Source organism: Mesocricetus auratus, unplaced genomic scaffold, assembly GCF_017639785.1.
Source record: "Mesocricetus auratus isolate SY011 unplaced genomic scaffold, BCM_Maur_2.0 Super-Scaffold_100008, whole genome shotgun sequence".
NCBI lineage: Eukaryota > Metazoa > Chordata > Mammalia > Rodentia > Cricetidae > Mesocricetus > Mesocricetus auratus.
This window is the reverse complement of record NW_024429192.1, coordinates 12551769-12570632: the sequence shown is the minus strand read 5'-3', so window position 1 is coordinate 12570632 and position 18864 is coordinate 12551769. Positions and strand designations below refer to the sequence as shown.

At 42.5% G+C, this 18864-nt stretch overlaps 1 long non-coding RNA gene across 1 annotated transcript; it reads left to right on the top strand.

Annotated features, from left to right (window-relative positions):
- Window positions 1–1388: 1388 nt before the first annotated feature.
- LOC121141760 lies at window positions 1389–12958 on the top strand. The gene is made up of 3 exons (XR_005878695.1): window positions 1389–1437; window positions 9165–9283; window positions 12757–12958. It is a non-coding gene; the product is annotated as an uncharacterized LOC121141760 (long non-coding RNA).
- Window positions 12959–18864: the final 5906 nt, after the last annotated feature.

Sequence of the window (18864 nt, the reverse complement as noted above, 5' to 3'; positions counted from 1 at the left end):
GTAAGGGATCCATGGAGGGTCAACAAAACCAGCACAATAATTTGAGGCAGGACCAAGAACCTCCCCCCTGAATTAAGGCTGACATTGGCATGTCACCACAGGGAATGTGCTCCAACAAGCTAGCTCATGTACCAGGGATAGATACTGGTCCTGCAGTTCGGGGTCCCTCAAATAGAATAACAATTTTTTGATTCTCATTCTTTTCTAGTGAGTTAACACTAATGTTTGATACTTTATTGATGAGGAATCCAAGTGACAAATACAGTAAGTTACTAACCCAAGGTTATATAAGCAGGACCTGGGAAAATCTGACAGAGAAAATGTAGCTTCTACTTCCTTCATCTCATATGTATTATTTTTCTTGTCCACCAATTCCCCAAAGAAGGTTATAACAGTCATGGAACTCAATGACAATCCAGGGACGAGTGAACATCTCATCCCCATGGACTCTTGCCTTGGCCTCATAATATATTTGGCTTAATATAAAAACAGATATTCCTGAGGCTCAGAAAATGACACGTCAAAGTATAGTGCTTTGAAATCCTGAGCACTTTGAATGTAAAAAAACTGGACGGCCGTAAAGCTGCCCTACAAAAAAAGGAAAATCAAAGTCTCTCTGAAGTTTCATTTAACATTTAGCCCCTAGTTGTTATAACTCACAGGCTAACCTTCTAAAAGAGGTAGAATTATTTTAAATTCTCTCTGTTAGAATATCAACAAAAAAGAGGACCACAGCCATCAGGCCACACTGAGCATTTCTCTGAAAAACTACATGTGGTAGTTTGTTCACATTAAAGTCCCCAATTCATCCATAGTGGGAAAGAATCTTGGGTCGGATCATTGACTATCATTTGACCATTTCAATGACCCTAACACTTTATTAGCTTCCACAATTGCCTGCCTTCTTGTAGATACCTAAACCTATGTAAAGGGTTGTAGAATCACCCAGACATTGTTAGATTATTGATGGAGCTAGAGAGATGATATGATGATTAAGAGCTTGTGTCTCCATTATGCAACACAAAACCTGTGAGGAGCCGCCCTCGCTATCGCTATTGCCGTTAGAAGATGGCGCTGACATCTGCTGTCAGTTGGAGTTAACCGTTTAAGCTGTGCCTCTCCCGTGGCGTCATCTGGGGTGATGTGCAAACCACCAATCCCGGCTCTACACGTCTCACTCGGAGCTCCTAGGCTTATATAAGGGGCTGGGTTTCTTAGCTTGGGGTCTCCCTCTAAGAAGCTGATCATCTATCTCTCAAGATGCATTAAAGCTTTACTGCAGAAGGATCCGAGTGTTCTGCGTCGTTCTTGCTGGCGAGACGGTAGCGCGGGACATCTGGTGCCGAAACCCGGGAACTCTTCAACATCGCCGGCGCCGCGGGAGACCCCTCAGAAGACGGGGCAGATTCAGAACTGCAGGGACGTAAGTTCAGAGAGGTATGCTTTATCCTGAATACCCCCTTTCTCGACTTTGGCCTTAGTTTGTCATCACCGTGGGACGGGTCAGTGGAGGCTTTGGTGCTAGTCCTGTTTGTCCTTCTCCTTCATCGTGGCTGGTGCTGACAGAACGGTGCTGTCAGTCTGGTGCTGTCAGTCTGGTGCTGTCAGTCTGGTGCTGTCAGTCTGGTAACGGAGTTGAGCGCCGTTTTTTAGATAAGCCGCTAGCGCGATGGGGTTGTCACAGTCAGTGGTTACTGCCCTACAGACTGTGCTAAAACAAAGAGATCTTAAAATTGCACCACGAACACTTCAAAATTTTGTGAAGGAGGTAGATAGAGTGGCACCATGGTATGCTTGTTCCGGGTCCCTCACTGTGGCCTCATGGAACAAGCTAGGTAAAGAATTAGACAGGAAGCATGCAGAAGGAGATCTCCACTTAGGTACCAAAGCCATTTGGAAGCTAGTTAAAAACTGCTTGGAGGATGAGGCCTGTCACCCTGCTATAATAGAAAGTCAGGGAACCTTAGAGGAAGTTCAGGATAGCATGTCAGAAACTGAACGGAGTGAGAGAATGGGAGCTCGCAAAAGGAAAGACATGTCTAAGAAAAAGGCCCTCCCCGAGAAGTTAAGAAAGGGGAGAGAGAGAAGGGAGTGATCATTCACCCCCTAACAAATCTAAGAAAAAGAAAAAGCCAGAATCTAGTCTATACCCTACAGTAGAGCTAGAAGCCTTGGAGCTAGATAATTCTGATTCTGACACTCTGTATTCTAGCGAAGAAGGTGGTCTAGAGGAGGAGGTGGCACGGTATGAGGAAGAAAGATATCACCCTGATAGACACCGGCCACTGAAAACAAAAATGAATGTGAGGCCACCGCCTATAAATCCAGCGGGCTCACGCCCCTCAGCGCCTCCGCAGTATGAGCTTCGGCTGAATACTGGTACTGACTCCTTTTTACCTTTAGAGGAACGGAGAAAAATACAAGTAGCTTTTCCAGTATTCGAGAATGCGGAAGGCGGAAGAGTACATACCCCTGTAGATTACAATCAAATCAAAGAATTGGCCGAATCCGTTCGTAATTATGGGGTCAATGCTAACTTTACCACATTACAGGTGGAAAGGCTTGCTAATTTTGCCATGACTCCCACTGACTGGCAGACGACAGTGAAAGCAGTGCTTCCCAACATGGGACAATACATGGAATGGAAGGCTCTCTGGTATGATGCAGCCCAGGCACAAGCTAGAGTTAATGCCACGGCTGAAGATGAGAATCAGAGGCAGTGGACATTTGAAATGCTGACAGGTCAGGGTCAACATGCCCTTAATCAAACCAACTACATCTGGGGTGTCTATGGTCAGGTGTCGGCCGCCGCTATTAAAGCATGGAAGGCCCTCACAAAAAGGGGAGAGTCCAGTGGACACCTTACAAAGATTGTCCAAGGACCCCAAGAGCCATTTTCAGACTTTGTGGCCAGAATGACAGAGGCCGCCAGTCGCATCTTTGGTGATTCAGAACAAGCTATGCCCCTGATTGAGCAACTTGTCTATGAACAAGCAACCCAGGAATGTCGAGCGGCTATCGCCCTCGCAAAAGCAAAGGTTTACAAGATTGGCTCAGAGTGTGCAGGGAGCTGGGGGACCCCTAACCAATGCAGGACTAGCTGCCGCCATTTTACAAACGCACAGGCGTAGAGATTTATCTAGTCGAAAAGCTTGTTTTAATTGTGGGAGAATGGGGCACCTTAAGAAAGATTGTCAAGCCCCTGAAAGAACAAGAGAATCGAAGCTTTGCCGTCGTTGTGGTAAAGGTTATCATAGGGCTAGCGAATGCAGGTCAGTCCGGGATGTAAAAGGGAGGCTTCTGCCCCCTATTGAAGAACCCAAGGTACCCCAATCAAAAAACGGGTCACGGGGCCCATGGTCCCAGGGCCCTCAGAAATATGGGAACCAATTTCAGAAAAGCAATCAAGAGGCAGTAGAGGTTTCCGAGGAACCCCCGGAATGGACTTGCGTGCCGCCTCCGACTTCTTACTCATGCCCCAAATGAATGTTCAACCGGTCCCAGTCCATTCCCCTGGACCTTTGCCCCCTGCCACCATTGGGCTTATTCTGGGCCGTGGCTCCTTAACTTTACAGGGACTCATTATATATCCTGGAATTGTTGACCCGTATCATAAAGAGGAGATTCAAGTTCTCTGTTCTAGCCCTCGGGGTGTATTTTCTATAAAGCAGGGAGATAGAATTGCACAACTGGTGTTGCTGCCCTCCCTCGGGGATGGAGAAACCTACACTTTACAAAAAAGGGCTATGGGATCTTCTGGAAGTGATTCAGCCTATCTGGCTATACCCCTAAATGAGAGACCTACAATAAAATTGTTAATTAATGGAAAAGAATTTGAAGGGATAATGGATACGGGAGCAGACAAAAGCATTATTTCACTCCATTGGTGGCCGAAGTCTTGGCCCACTGTTGTTTCATCTCATTCTCTACAAGGTCTTGGATACCAGTCCTCTCCTGCCATCAGTGCCTCAGCCTTAACCTGGCGGAATGCTGAGGGCAAACAGGGATGTTTTACCCCCTATGTGTTGCCACTCCCTGTAAATTTATGGGGACGGGATGTGTTACAAGCCATGGGCATGACCCTAACTAATGAATACTCCCCCCAGGCATCAGCCATTATGGCAAAGATGGGGTATACAAAGGGTAGAGGCTTGGGTAGGCAAGAACAAGGCAGAATAAAACCCATTACGCAACACGGAAATCGGGGTAGAAAAGGACTGGGTTTTATTTAGGGGCCGTTGAGGCTTCACGACCCATACCATGGAAAACAGAGGAGCCGTTATGGGTCTCTCAATGGCCTCTATCCTCTGAAAAATTAGAGGCTGTCACAAGATTAGTGCAAGAACAGGAACGGCTGGGGCATCTAGAGCCTTCTACCTCCCCATGGAATACACCAATTTTTGTTATTAAGAAGAAATCTGGGAAGTGGAGATTACTCCACGACCTGCGGGCCATTAACAATCAGATGCATCTTTTTGGCCCTGTTCAAAGAGGCCTTCCTTTGCTTTCTGCACTTCCTCAAGATTGGAAGCTTATTATTATAGATATTAAGGATTGTTTCTTCTCTATTCCACTTTACCCACGGGATAGACCAAGGTTTGCCTTCACTATCCCTTCTCTTAATCATATGGAACCAGACAAGAGATTTCAGTGGAAGGTACTGCCGCAAGGCATGGCCAATAGCCCAACAATATGTCAGCTGTATGTGCAGGAGGCTTTGGAGCCAATTAGGAAGCAATTTACATCTTTAATCGTTATCCATTATATGGACGATATTCTTATTTGTCACAAAGAGTTAGATGTTTTACAAAAGGCTTTCCCATGCTGGTGGCTGAATTAAAACAGTGGGGATTAGAGATTGCCTCAGAAAAGGTTCAAATTGCAGATACAGGCCTCTTTTTGGGCTCAATGATTACTCCCAAAAATATAGTTCCTCAGAAAATAGAAATTCGCAAAGACCACTTACAAACATTAAATGATTTTCAGAAACTTCTGGGAGATATAAATTGGTTGAGGCCCTTTTTAAAAATTCCATCTGCTGATCTAAAACCCCTCTTCGATCTCCTGGAGGGTGAGCCTCATATCTCCTCACCCAGAAAATTTACCCCTGCTGCCCACCGAGCCTTACAGATGGTGGAAGAGGCCTTACAGGAAGCACAATTACAACGTATTGAGGAGTCACTACCTTTTAATCTGTGTGTTTTTAAGACAGCTCAATTGCCAACTGCAGTCCTGTGGCAACATGGACCATTACTTTGGATTCATCCAAATGCTTCCCCTGCTAAGATTATTGACTGGTACCCTGATGCTGTTGCACAGCTCGCGCTTCGCGGAATAAAAGCAGCTGTTACACATTTTGGCAGGGATCCTGATTCCTTGATTGTGCCTTATACTGCTGCACAAGTTCAGACCTTGGCAGCCACATCTAGTGATTGGGCAGTTTTAGTTACTTCCTTTTCAGGACAAATTGATAATCATTTTCCAAAGCATCCAATTTTACAGTTTGCCCTAAACCAGGCTATAGTGTTTCCACAAGTGACAGCTAAAGACCCACTCCCAGATGGGACTGTGGTGTACACTGATGGATCAAAAACTGGTATGGGAGCTTATGTGGTCAAGGATAGGGTTATATCTAAACAATATAATGAAACTTCACCTCAAGTTGTAGAATGTCTGATAGTACTGGAGGTTCTTGAGGCTTTTCCAGGACCCCTCAATATTGTATCAGATTCCTCTTATGTGGTTAATGCAGTTAATCTCCTTGAGATAGCTGGAATAATAAGATCCTCCAGCAGAGTTGCTAACATCTTTCAGAAGATACAAGCTGCCTTGTTAAATAGGAGATTTCCTGTTTTCATTACCCATGTCCGAGCACATTCTGGACTCCCAGGTCCCATGTCCTTAGGGAATGACTTAGCGGACAAGGCTACAAAGCTGGTGGCCGCTGCCTTGTCTACCCATGCACAAGCAGCAAAAGAATTCCATAAGCGCTTTCATGTGACGGCTGAGACCTTGCGCCGTCGTTTTGCTCTATCCAGGAAAGAGGCTAGGGAAATTGTTACTCAATGCCAGAATTGCTGCGAATTCTTACCTACTCCCCACATGGGAATAAACCCACGTGGCATTAGACCATTGCAGATGTGGCAGATGGATGTTACTCATATTCCCTCTTTTGGAAGGCTTCAATATGTTCATGTTTCTGTTGACACCTGTTCTGGCGTAATGTTTGCCACGCCCCTAACAGGGGAAAAGGCCTCATATGTGATTCAACATTGCCTTGAGGCCTGGAGTGCTTGGGGAAAACCCAGAATTTTAAAAACAGACAATGGACCAGCATATACCTCTCAAAAATTCCGACAGTTTTGTCGGCAAATGGATGTTACCCATCTAACTGGCCTACCTTATAACCCTCAAGGACAGGGCATTGTGGAACGTGCCCATCGTACACTCAAATCATATCTGATTAAACAAAAGGGGAGTATTGAGGATGTTCTACCCTCGGTACCAAGAGTTGCTGTATCCATGGCACTTTTTACCCTTAATTTCTTGAACTCTGATGCCCAAGGCCACACTGCGGCCGATCGCCACAGTTTAGAGCCTGATAGGCCAAAAGAAATGGTAAAATGGAAAGATGTCTTGACTGATCTCTGGAAAGGCCCGGATCCTATTCTTATAAGATCCAGGGGAGCTGTGTGTGTTTTTCCACAGGAGGAAGAAAACCCCCTGTGGATCCCTGAAAGACTCACTCGAAGAGCTCCTTCACAACTCCAGAATAAGAAGGATGGAGGCCAAGTGGGTGATGAAGACTCTCCTACTCGGGATGATGGTTCCTAGTATGATGGGAGAGTTACGGTGGGCCATCATGTCTACCTTCCCCTACCGATGCCAGTGATGCAGAATGCCCAGGTGTTCCCTAGATTTTTCACAACTAATAGAGAGTTGGGGCTTGCCTTTTTGCCTTTAGATCCTCAGATACAGAGTTTTCAGGATGAGAGAACCTTGTCATTGGTAGGAAGCTTGTGCTTTACTGTGATTTCTTCATTAAAGGATAATTTTATTCATATGGATCCAGAAAGATCTAATGCTAATCCTTTTGAATTAATGGAAGCTGTACTGATCTTTCTCCTATGGCAATGATTGCTGGAGGATATAGTGAGAAGGGACAGATTACTTTTGATTGGAAAGGGGCATTAGGCAACAGTCTGAGTGAGGGACAGAGCTATGGATCATCTGATTGGTCCTCCTCCAATGTTAAGTATACCCCTTTTAAGAGAACTAATTATTCAGCTGCCCTTTATTTGGGTTGTGAGTAATGATACCTTAGGTAAGAATCAGAAAGAAATAAATTGCTCTGCTTAGAATTGTTTTTATGCATTATGCTGGGATGCTATTAAGCACCCTTTTGCTTTGGTAATGCGCATGCCTCGATTTGTTCCAGTTCCTGTTGAGACGCCAAGTAATTTGAGTTTGTTTAGGGAAAAGCGAGATTTTTGGGATCTCTGCTATTATTGTGGGCCTGATAGCCACCGCCGCGGTTACTGCTTCGGTTACCGCCTCGGCCCTTGCACTTTCTGCCACTGTGCAGACAACTCAAACCATTAATGAACTATCGGCCACTGTGACCATGGTCCTAGATAAACAGGCCACTGCCAATTCTCAGATACAAGGAGGCCTGATGTTGGTAAACCAACAGATTAATTTGGTTCAGGAACAATTGGATATATTGTGGCAGATGGCCCAATTGGGATGTGAACAAAAGTTGCCTGGCCTTTGTGTCACTTCAGTACAATATGAGAATTTTACAAGAGCAGCTAACCTGTCACAAGCTCTGTCTCAACATTTATTACAGAATTGGACTTTTGAGTTTGAGCAGACACTCCGTGAGTTGAGAATGGCGATCCTGCAAGTGAATTCGACGCATCTGGATCTTTCTCTGATGGAAGGCCTCTCCTCCTGGATTTCATCTGCATTTTCTTATTTTAAGGAATGGGTGGGGGTAGGATCATTTAGCCTAGTTCTCTGCTGTGGAATAGTGTTGATGCTTTGGATGGTGTGTAAGCTCAGAGCCCAAACAAAAGAGACAAAGTGGTGGTGGCACAAGCACTTGCTGCCTTAGAACACAGAGCCTCCCCTGACATTTGGTTAACCATGTTAAAGCAATAGGTCGCTGGCCTCCCAGCTCTTGCACCCCACGAGGCTAGTCTCATTGCACGGGATAGAGTGGGTAGGCTTCAGCAGCCCAAGGAGTTGCAAGGCTAAGCACTGCACAGGAGAGGTCTGCGGTATAACGACTTTCTCCTGGGAGATAAGTCATCTTGCATGAAGGTTCTATGTCATGATCTCCTTCCCCCAGAAAAACGACATCGGACTGGTCAGGGCTCTCTCTGGGGATAAGACCCTGGAGAGGAGCTTTGTACATGTTCCGAATTTGCACATGGGGATTTGACCTCTATCTCCACTCCAAAGTTGTGGGTGTCCTATTGCTTCAAAAATAAATGAATAGGGGGAGATGTGAGGAGCCGCCCTCGCTATCGCTATTGCCGTTAGAAGATGGCGCTGACATCTGCTGTCAGTTGGAGTTAACCGTTAGAAGATGGCGCTGACATCTGCTGTCAGTTGGAGTTAACCGTTTAAGCTGTGCCTCTCCCGTGGCGTCATCTGGGGTGATGTGCAAACCACCAATCCCGGCTCTACACGTCTCACTCGGAGCTCCTAGGCTTATATAAGGGGCTGGGTTTCTTAGCTTGGGGTCTCCCTCTAAGAAGCTGATCATCTATCTCTCAAGATGCATTAAAGCTTTACTGCAGAAGGATCCGAGTGTTCTGCGTCGTTCTTGCTGGCGAGACGGTAGCGCGGGACAAAAACCAACTGTCACTTTAGCTCAAGTTAAATCACCATCCTCTTCTGGCTTCCTCCAACACCCATCACCCACCCAGACATCTGTGTTATACACCCCAGCATCCCCACACCACACACACACACAACATCACCACCACCACCACCACTACCACAAACAACTACCCACATACACAACACAACAACCCCCAAACACATAGAAAAATCAAGATGAACTTTTAATAATTATTGTTATTTATTGTTTTTAATTGAAATCCTTGGCATCTTAGTATAATTTTTTTCTTGCTAATATATCTTTTTTCTTTCAGTGAACCATTACAGAATGGAGGAGAAATTTCCCTACAGCGAGAAACTACAATCATTTAAGGATTTAAAAAAATCCTCCGTGTACTTACCATCTATCTTTGTTTCCGGCACCAAGTAACAGGTCTGCAATGGGGATGATCTTTTACTCCAATTCCATAATAAAAAATGTGGAATAAGAATGTATTACATCAAAACATATTATACAAGAGAGTATAGTTGCTTTTACTTCCAAAAGCATACATACATTTTCAAAAATTAATTTGGAAACTGAATTGCCACTATAAATTGTTACAGCTCTTGGGCTAGTCCCACTAAGCTAAAGGTCACAGTTAATTACTTTGCTATGGTCTCTTTCAAGTATTTTCTTCATTAATTAAGTATCAACATTTATTACTCATCCATTCCATTACACTCATGAGCTTACTGCAACTCTAATAGTTTTCACGAAATCTTCATAAGATTTAGCCTGTCAACATTTCATCATGGATTTAGGATGGCCCCAAGAAATTCTACCTCTCCGTAGGGACTCTGGTCAATTAGTAGTTGATAGGAGAAAAGGTATGGTTTTCATCAGTGGTGTAGCCATTGAAACATTGCCCTTGCTCTACTAAAATCCTACCTCCATGCTTGGGCATTCATGTTAAAACTCACACTCACAGAAAGAAGACGTCGTGAAAGTAACAAAGGAATTGTTGAGAAGAAAAACTACAGTGGGAGTGGTAGGAAAATGAGAGATTAAATGAGGAGATGACTAGAGCTCATTATATAAACATATGAAACTATCAAGAGTATTTTTTAAAGACAACCAACATATATTTATCATACTGAGGGTATGTTATACCATCACAACTTTTTTCTCCTAGAAAATATATCATATGTTACACTTTCCCAATAATATGAAAGGATTCATAAGTCACTAAGAAACTCTGTTCATTATAACAATTTTTTTTATTTTTATGAGACAGGGTTTCTCTCTATTGTTTCAGGAGCTGTCAGACCAGCCCGGCCTCGAACTCACAGAGATCTGCCTGCCTCTGCCTCCCGAGTGCTGGGATTAAAGGCGTGAGCCACCACTGCCCGGCCATTATAAGAATTTTTAATATAAAGTTCAATCAGCATTCCAAATTCCAATTTATTTAACATTTAACATTTAGAAATAACTTGTATACTCTTAGACCAACTAAAGAATTGGAGCTGAAGACTTATTTGATTCTTATTATATATATATATATATATATATATATATATATATATATATATATTGGTTTTTTCGAGACAGGGTTTCTCTGTGGCTTTTGGAGGCTGTCCTGGAACTCGCTTGGTAGTCCAGGCTGGTCTATGACTGCCTGCTGGGATCCACCTGCCTCTGCCTCCCGAGTGCTGGGATTAAAGGCTTGCGCCACCAACGCCCGGCTTATTATATAATTTTAAGCATATCCAAGTATTTAAGCAAAACATTGAATTTCACCTTCATGTTATATATGAATTGTGCAGTTCAGATGTTGAATGATGTACTCTTTAATCATTGGAAGTATACATTGAAAGGAATTGTGGGATTGTCCTCCTCTCTTTCTACCTCCCTAGCTCATCAAGTGACAGCTGACGCTACCATGTTTTCCTTACTATTTGTGTCTAATACCTCAAAAAGTCCCAAAGTAACAGGCTGAATATTCTAAAGTCATTAGCAGTTTTTTTGTTCTTGTGTTGTTTTCCATTTATTAGCTAATTCTCCTAGATATTTCACTGTAATTAGAGAAAGCTAACAATCTAAAAAGACCTACAATATGTTTTTCTATTTTCAAGTTTTCATAATAAGTCTCTGATTTTTTTTTGTTTTTTGTTTTTGTTTGAGTTGATCCATTTTTCTAATAGTGACAATCCTATTTTTTAGACTTAGAACAGTGTCTTCCCTTCGGGAAGAACTGAATAAAATTGCAAGGAACCTACCACTGAATACTTGGATTAATAAATAGGGTGGGAGGGTGGGGGGAAGGGGAGTGCGGGCGGAGGGGAGAGAGAGGGAACTGGGATTGACATGTAAAACAAGCTATTTAAAATTAAAATGAAAAATGGTAAAAAATAACAAAAAAAGAGGACTATGAATTATCAATGGAGCACTTTTTCTTTTCTACCATTTTAGTTTGTAAAGACAGAAGCTTCCAGAATATTTTTGAACTTTGGTGATATCTGACTGTCATTGTACAGAAGAATATGGACATTTTTCATAATCTACATTTAAAAGTTGAGATAAACATTAAAAACTAAAATTCCTTGATGGAAACAGAGGGAAATACATATAAATATTTCAAAAAAAGAGTATTGTGAACATCAATGCACATCAGGATTTAATATAGTTTATATTAAAATAGAAAATAAATAGTACCTATTTTTGCCTGTTTATTTATGGAATTTTCTGCACAGTGATTTTTTTCTCATTTAAACTTTGTGAGGCTCAATTTTCTCCCAGTTTTCCTTTTTTTTTCTCTTCTTCACAGTTAGAGGTCAGGGACCTGGGCATGGTTGGACACATTTATATTCTGAATTCTAGGAAAGCAGAGGCAGTAGAATCAGGAGTTTGAGACCAACCTGATCTACTTAGTGAGCTCCCAGATCCTGCATGAGAGAATCTGTCAATAAATAAATTATAAAATTTGCTTTAATTCTTTTCATCTTAATAATATTCTTTGCATTGATCTGTCTAACCACAGCACTTCTGGCAAATATGTGTGGGGGGTATTTTTCCCCATGACAACCAGTATTTCACCTATCTAGATGCCAGCCAAGTGGTCAACAATTACAGCATAAACTCCCTGCAGTTAGCAAAGAGCTCATGAGTTAAGAGATGAGTTCACAAGACTGCTTTCTCTTAGAGGGTAATCAAAAGCCCTGAAATTTTTCATATTTCTGACTTTCTACCTATAATTTAAAGCTCTCCATATTATTGACCATTTGCTATAACTAGCGAGCTATAAAACTAAACTTGCTGTCACTGTTTTGCTATAAAAGATATGAACTATTAAATGTTAGCATACATACAAAAATGAATATTCAGATGAAGTAGAATACTAGAGATACCTCTTTGAAGGAAAAGTAGATCCTGAGAAATTGGGTTCCAAGCAAGGAAGATAAAAAATGACCACTTTATAAGGAAGATTATAGTAAGGATGATTTCTTTTGGTGTTATCATGGGAAAGTAAAACAGAAACATAAATGGTGAACCTGAGATACAAGTGTACACATGCACTGACACACAGACTACTTTGTAGTTAGAAATATAATAGCAACCAATATCTATCCACACATGTGGAAGGAAAGATCAGGTTCCAAAGAGAAAGAAAGAGAGAAGGGAGGGAGGGAGGGAGGGAGGGAGGAAGGAAGGAAGGTAGGAAGGAAGAAAAGAAGCAAGGAAGGAAAGAAGGGAGGTGGGAGGGAGGGAGGGAGGAAGGGAGGAAGGAAGGAAGGGAGGGAGGGAGGGAGGGAGGGAGGGAGGGAGGGAGGGAGGGAGGAAGGGAGGAAGAAAGGGAGGAAGGAAGAAGGAAGGAGCGAACGAACTACCTTAGCCTAATAACCAAGGTTACTAACAAATTCTTTCAGGCACTGACCATTTGGGGAACGATACCTTCTATAAACATGAGTCCCTTATTTCCTTGGAAGAAGTAAACGAGGCCATTTGGGGTGGCAACCCCTTCAACACTGCCACATTTCCTTTGTTCAGGCATCTGCCTCCTGACTTGCTTATGTATAAAGACCCCAGTGTAACTGAAATATATGTCATAATAAAAATATCTTTATTTGATTTACCTCTCTGAATTTGGTCTCAATTATACTGTATGAAAAAACCTGGGTTGGAAATGTCATACAGTGGATACATATGTACAAAAGCACTGTCTCCAACTTTTCCAATGGAATAGGTGTCACCATTGAACCTGTAACTCCAGTGAAAGAAAAAAATGTTCATAATGGCCAAAGCTTTAACCTATAGGCCTACACTAGGAGGAAGAGGTAGAAGGGTTCAGAGATACCCAAGTCTCTCTTCAGGAAACATTGACATTCCATAGGAGAAAATAAATGAAACTCTTGTGGTATCCATAGATGACAACAAGTAATTTTGACCAAGTCTGATATCTGATCATTACTTCAGCTTTGGTACTGCAAGAAGGTATGTAGAAGTCTTTATTGCTGTCATCACTTGAGGAGAACATGATAAAGAAAGTATTGTAGCAGAAGTATAGACAGCTACTACCCTTGTCCCTGCAATTATAATTATGTGTTTAGATCATGAATCCTCCACTGTTTAAGTAGACTGAGAGTGCTACCATAAAAGTGGCTTTTAGGTCCCTCTGGCATCATCAGGTAAACAGGCCGGCTTCCCGGCCTGTGTCCCAGAGCCTGCATATCGCCTGGGAACTGCACAGAGCTCCCAATCCCGGCGGGAGCATCAGGTAAACAGGCCAGCTTCCCCGCCTGTGTTCCAGAGCCTGCAGATCGCCTGGGAACTGCACAGAGCTCCCAATCCCTGTGGGAGCATCAGGTAAACAGGCCAGCTTCCCGGCCTGTGTTCCAGAGCCTGCAGATCAACTGGGAACTGCACAGAGCTCCCAATCCCAGCGGGAGCCAAGCACCCCAGACTCCAGATCTTCTCTCCCACCAACGAGTCCAGGAAACTAGAGGAGGCTGGGAGTACAGGGAAGTAGCTGTCCCTCTGGCATCATCAGGTAAACAGGCCGGCTTCCCGGCCTGTGTTCCAGAGCCTGCAGATCGCCTGGGAACTGCACAGAGCTCCCAATCCCAGCAGGAGCATCAGGTAAACAGGCCAGCTTCCCGGCCTGTGTACCAGAGCCTGCAGATCAACTGGGAACTGCACAGAGCTCCCAATCCCGGGGGGAGCATCAGGTAAACAGGCCAGCTTCCCGGCCTGTGTTCCAGAGCCTGCAGATCGCCTGGGAACTGCACAGAGCTCCCAATCCCGGCGGGAACCAAGCACCCCATACTCCAGATCTTCTCTCCCACCAACGAGTCCAGGAAACGAGAGGAGGCTGGGAATACAGGGAAGCAGCTGTTCCTGCGGCAGCATCAGGTAAACAGGCCAGGCCGGCTTCCCGGCCTGTGTTCCAGAGCCTGCAGATCGCCTGGGAACTGCACAGAGCTCCCAATCCCGGCGGGAGCCAAGCACCGCAGACTCCAGATCTTCTCTCCCACCAAAGAGACCAGGAAACTACAGGAGCCAGGGAGACCAGGGGAGTAGCTGTTCCGGATCAGATACAACAGGACCCAGCATAGGGTCCAGGGGACCAGGTAGGAGGCTAAGCACCCCAGATTCCTGTTCTTCTTCTCCACCCACAGACCAGCATTTGGACAAGGTATAGAAGAACCACCAGATTACTGGACTTACTAGCACCCACCAAAAGGGAACTCTGGTCCCCAGACCAGGAAGGGGCTCTTTCTGCACCCACTAGGAGAAGAGATGGGAAAGAGACAATACAAAAACACAGTCAGCAACAGAAAAACAAATATGACACCGCCAGATTCTAGAGACTCCACACCAGCAAGACCCCAATATTCTAACGCGAAGGAAGCAGAAGAGAACGACCTTAAAAGCACTTTCATGAAAATGATAGAGGCACTAAAAGAGGATATTGGAAAATCCCTCAAAGAAATGGAAGAAAAAACAAACCAAAAAATGCAAGAAATGGAAGAAAAAACAAACCAAAAAATGCAAGAATTGGAAGAAAAAACAAACCAAAAAAGGCACGAAATGGAAGAAGAAATGAAGCAAAAAATGCAAGAAATGGAAGAAAAAGCAAAGCAAAAAAATGCAAGAATTAGAAGAAGAAACATACCAAAAAAGGCAGGAAATGGAAGAAGAAACAAAGCAAAAAATGCAAGAAATGGTAGAAAAAACAAAGCAAAAAATGAAAAAAATGGAGGAAGAAACAAACCAAAAAAGGCAGGAAATGAAAGAAGAAACAAAGCACAAAATCCAAGAAATGGAACAAAAAGCAAACCAAAAAATGCAAGAAATGGAAGAAAGAACAAACCAAAAAATTCATAAAAGGCAACAAATGGACGAACAGATAAACAGAAAATTGCAAGAAGCAATGCAAACGCTGCAAGGGTTGAAAACTCAAATAGAGACACTAAAAAAAAAACACAATCTGAAGAAAGGCAGAAAATAGAAAAGCTGGACAAACAGTCAGGCACTACGAATACAAGCATTACCAACAGAATAGAAGAGATGGAAGAGAGAATCTCAAGTGTTGAAGATACATTAGGAGAAATGGATTTATCAACCAAAGAAAACCTTAAATCCAACAAATCCTTAACACAAAACATCCAGGAATTATGGGACACCATGAAAAGACCAAACCTAAGAATAACAGGTATAGAAGAAGGAGAAGAAATCCACTTAAAAGGGGCAGAAGGCATATTCAACAAAATCATAGAAGAAAACTTTCCCAACCTTAAGAAAGACAGGCCAATGAAGGTACAAGAAGCCTACAGAACACCAAATAGAGTGGACCACAAAAAATCCCCTCGCCACATAATAATCAAGACCCCAAACATACAGAATAAAGAAAGAATATTAAGAGCAGCTAAGGAAAAAGGTCAAGTAACATATAAAGGCAGACCTATGAGAATTACACCTGATTTCTCCATGGAAACTCTGAAAGCCAGAAGGTCCTGGATAGATATTCTACCTACACTAAGAGACCATGGATGCCAGCCCAGACTACTATACCCGGCAAAGCTCTCAATCACTATAGACGGAGAAAACAAGATATTCCATGACAAAACTAGATTCAACCAATATGTGTCCACTAACCCAGCCCTACAGAAAATTTTGGAAGGAAAACTCCAAACCAAGGAAGCTAACTACAACCAGAAAAACATAAGCATTAGAGAATCCCTCTCTACCAACAGCCAAAAGAACAAAGGGGTGAAATTCCACCCATAATTCCACCAACAACAACCATCGCAAATCGAAGAAGGATGAGCAATCAATGGTCATTAATATCCCTCAATATTAACGGCCTTAACTCACCCATAAAAAGACACAGACTAGCAGAATGGATTCGAAGACAGAACCCTTCCTTCTGCTGCATACAAGAAACACACCTCACCCTCAAAGACAGACATTACTTGAGAGTTAAAGGTTGGGAAAAAATTTTTCAATCAAATGGACCCAAGAAACAAGCAGGGCTAGCAATCCTAATATCTAACAAACTAGACTTTAAAATAAAATCAATCAAAAGAGATGAAGGAGGTCATTACATACTCATCACAGGTGAAACCCACCAAGATGAAGTGTCTATCCTGAACATCTATGCCCCCAATACAAAGGCATCCACATTCGTTAAAGAAACATTATTAGAACTTAAATCTCATCTAAAGCCCCACACAGTTATAGTGGGAGATTTCAACACACCACTCTCACCACTAGACAAGAATACCAGACAGAAACTCAACAAAGAAGCAAAGGGTCTAATAGAAGTAATGACCCAACTGGGATTAACAGATATCTATAGAACATTTCATCCACATAAAAAAGAATATACCTTCTTCTCAACACCACATGGAACCTTCTCAAAAATCGACCACATACTTGGCAACATATCAAACCTCAGCAGCTACAAAAACATTGGAATAACTCCATGCATCTTATCAGACCACCATGCCTTAAAATTAGAATTCAACAACAACACAAATTGCAGAAAACCTACAAACTCATGGAAATTGAATAATGCTCAACTGCACCATCCCTGGGTCAAAGAGGAAATAAAAAAAAGAAATTAAAGACTTCCTCGAATTCAATGAGAATGAAGACACAACATACCCAAACCTATGGGACACTTTGAAAGCAGTGCTACGGGGGGAAGTTCATAGCACTAAGTGCTCACATGAAGAAACAGGAAAACAGCTATACCAGAGAATTAACATCACAGCTAAAAGCTCTAGAACACAAAGAAGCAAACTCCCCCAGGAGGAGTAGACGCCAGGAAATAATCAAATTGAGGGCTGAAATCAACAAATTAGAAACCAGGAAAACAATACAAAGAATCAATGCAACGAAGAGTTGGTTCTTTGAGAAAATCAACAAGATAGACAAACCTTTGTCCAAACTTACCAAACAGCAGAGAGTGAACACGCAAATTAACAAAATCAGAAATGAAAAGGGGCACATAACCACAGACTCTGAGGAAATCCAGAGAATCATTAGGTCATACTTTGAAAACCTGTACTCCACAAAATTCGAAAATTTAAAGGAAATGGATGACTTCCTGGACAGATATCATTTGCCAAAACTAAATCAAGAACAGATAAGCAATTTAAATAGACCTATAACCCCTATGGAAATAGAAGCTGTCATCAAAAGTCTCCCAACCAAAAAAAGTCCAGGTCCAGATGGCCTCAGTGCATAATTCTACCACAAATTCAAAGAACAGCTTATACCAATTCTTCTCAAAGTGTTCCACACAATAGAAGCAGAAGGGTCTTTGCCAAACTCTTTCTATGAGGCTTCAATAACCTTGATCCCCAAGCCACACAAAGATACAACCAAGAAAGAGAACTTCAGACCAATATCCCTCATGAACATTGATGCAAAAATACTCAATAAAATACTGGCAAATCGGATCCAAGAACACATCAAAACAATCATTCACCACGATCAAGTAGGTTTCATCCCAGGGATGCAGGGAGGGTTTAACATACGAAAATCCATCAACGTAATCCACCATATAAACAAGCTGAAAAACAAAAATCACATGATCATCTCACTAGATGCTGAAAAAGCCTTTGACAAAATCCAACACCCCTTCATGATAAAGGTCTTGGAGAGATCTGGGATAACAGGGACATACTTAAACATAATAAAAGCCATATACAGTAAACCAACAGCCAACATCAAACTAAATGGACAGAAACTCAACGCAATTCCTCTAAAATCAGGAACAAAACAAGGCTGTCCACACTCTCCATACCTTTTCAACATGGTACTTGAAGTTCTAGCTATTGCCATACGATAACAAAGGGGGATCAAGGGGATACAAATTGGGAAGGAAGAAGTCAAACTTTCACTGTTTGCAGACGATATGATAGTTTACATCAATGACCCAAAGAACTCTACCAGGGAACTCTTACAGCTGATTAACACCTTCAGCAAAGTGGCAGGTTACAAGATCAACTCAAGAAAGTCAGTAGCCCTACTATATACAGATGATAAAAGGGCTGAAAGAGAAATCAGAGAAACATCACCCTTTACAATTGCCACAAACAACATAAAATACCTTGGGGTAACGCTAACCAAACAAGTGAAAGACCTGTATCGTAAGAACTTTGAATCTTTAAAGAAAGAAATTAAAGAAGCCCTCAGAAAATGGAAAAATCTCCCATGCTCTTGGATAGGTAGGATCAATGTAGTAAAAACGGCAATCCTGCCAAAAGCAATCTACAGATTCAATGCTATCCCCATTAAAATCCCAGCACAATTCTTCACAGACCTTGAAAGAACAATAATCAATTTTGTATGGAAAAACAAAAGACCCAGGATAGCCAAAACAACCCTGTTCAACAAGGCAACGTCCGGAGGCATCACTATCCCTGACCTCAAGCTCTATTATAGAGCTATAGTCCTGAAAACAGCTTGGTATTGGCACAAAAATAGACAGGCAGACCAATGGAATCGAATTGAAAATCCGGGTA